The sequence below is a fragment of the Osmerus eperlanus genome, chromosome 13, assembly GCF_963692335.1.
Source record: "Osmerus eperlanus chromosome 13, fOsmEpe2.1, whole genome shotgun sequence".
In the NCBI taxonomy this organism is placed as follows: Eukaryota; Metazoa; Chordata; class Actinopteri; order Osmeriformes; family Osmeridae; genus Osmerus; species Osmerus eperlanus.
In genome coordinates this window covers 5,178,710-5,180,431 of record NC_085030.1, presented here as the reverse complement: position 1 = coordinate 5,180,431, position 1,722 = coordinate 5,178,710, and positions in this window count along the sequence as shown.

Below are 1,722 nucleotides of genomic sequence, written 5' to 3'. Positions count from 1 at the left end.
GTGAGCTGACACTCAGGCAATATCATTACATGACAACTGCCGATATGTCCACTCCTGTTGATCCATGGGGGTGAGGTCCGGGGGTTCACCCAGGAAAGGTGCCTCTCCATCAGGCTGGAGCCGAGCAGAGGTTGGGCACTGCCTGACAGCTCTCCAATATGCAAACCCCTAGAGTTTATTTATCTCCTCCTTTAATGCCCTCTGCCCGGGGCCAAGGGGCCATGCTTCCTGCCGACGGAAACTAACGCGGCCATTTTTCCTCGCTGATCATTTGTCACTGACACATCAGGGCAGAGGAGTGAGGGGAACTTTGAGCGGAACGCCCCCCCCCCCCCCCCCTCTCCTCCTCCTCCTCCATCACCCCTCTGTACTTGGTGATGGATGCTTTGAAAGTTTACCCCTTTAATACAATAAGTGCTTATGTCATTCTGGCTGATCTCTCTCTCTCGCTCGCTCGCTCTCTTCTCTCTCTCTCTCTCTCTCTCTCTCTCTCTCTCATCTCTCTCTCCTCTCTCTCTCTCTCTCTCTCTCTCTCTCTCTCTCTCTCTAATCCACCTCCATCTCTCTCCCTGTCACCCTTCCATGCCTCCCTCTCCTTTCGACCACCATCGCTGTCTCTCTCTCTCTCTCTCTCTCTCTCTCTCTTCTCTCTCTCTCTCTCTCTCTCATCTCTCTCTCTCTCTCTCTCTCTCTCTCTCTCTCTCTCTCTCTCTCTCTCTTTCTCTTTATGTTTCTCTGCCTCGCTCTTTCCATCTCCTTTCTTCAGTCTCTGTGTCTCTCCAGCCCTCTCTGTCTCTCTGTCGCTCACTCTGTCTGTCTCTCCCCTCCTCTCTCCCTCCTAACATCACCTTCCTGTCTCTCAAATCAGGTTGTCCAAAGCCTTTCCCAAAAGCTGCCTTTAATCAGAGTAATGATAGCCATCACTGCAGTGTAGGAGGTGGGGGGAGGGTACTCACACACACCAAGCAGTGACCTTACGCACACACACACACAACCCCCCCCCACACACACACAAACACGTGCACACACACACAAACAGCGAGTGCAGCCAACAGTGAGAGCAATCAAAGCAGTCAGAAACAAACCACTGCATTTCAAAAGGCCCTTTCAGAACAAGTGTTGGTAAGCATGCCGGCGTGCAGGGCGAGCTGCAGGAGAGAGCACTGCTGTTTCATATGCCTTTGATGTTTCCCAGGAAGTAGTGCTGTCTTGGTCTCCCTGCCCCAGACACAATGCCTCTCCAACGCATGTTAATGAACCCCCTCTGTTAATCCCTGTTGGGGGATTGGCTGACGTGTGTGAGCGTTTGTCCGCGCGTGGTGATTGGCGAAAGCGTGTGTTTGCCAGCGTGTGTGCGTGAATGCGTGTGGCGCTTCTGTGTGTGTGTGTCTGTAGTACGTTTACGGGTGATTGTAAAGTACGTGCGTGGGCCTGTGTGTGTGTGTTTGCGGGTGATCGGGGTGCTATCTCATTGGGATGGTGGAGAGGATCCTGAGTGCCCCCCTCTGGTTGTGTCTGCCACGATTAGAGGCTCATTAAGCAGCCGTGCTGGCTGTGTACACATTGAGAGATGACCACTGAGCGAGGCTGACCGCACCCTGGATCAGTCACTCTGCAGATGCTGGACTGGATGGCGCCTTTTAATCACTGTGTGTGTGTGTCTCAGAGAGAGAGTGTGGGTGTGTGTGTGTGTGTGTGTGTGTGGGGGGGGGGGGTGGTTTG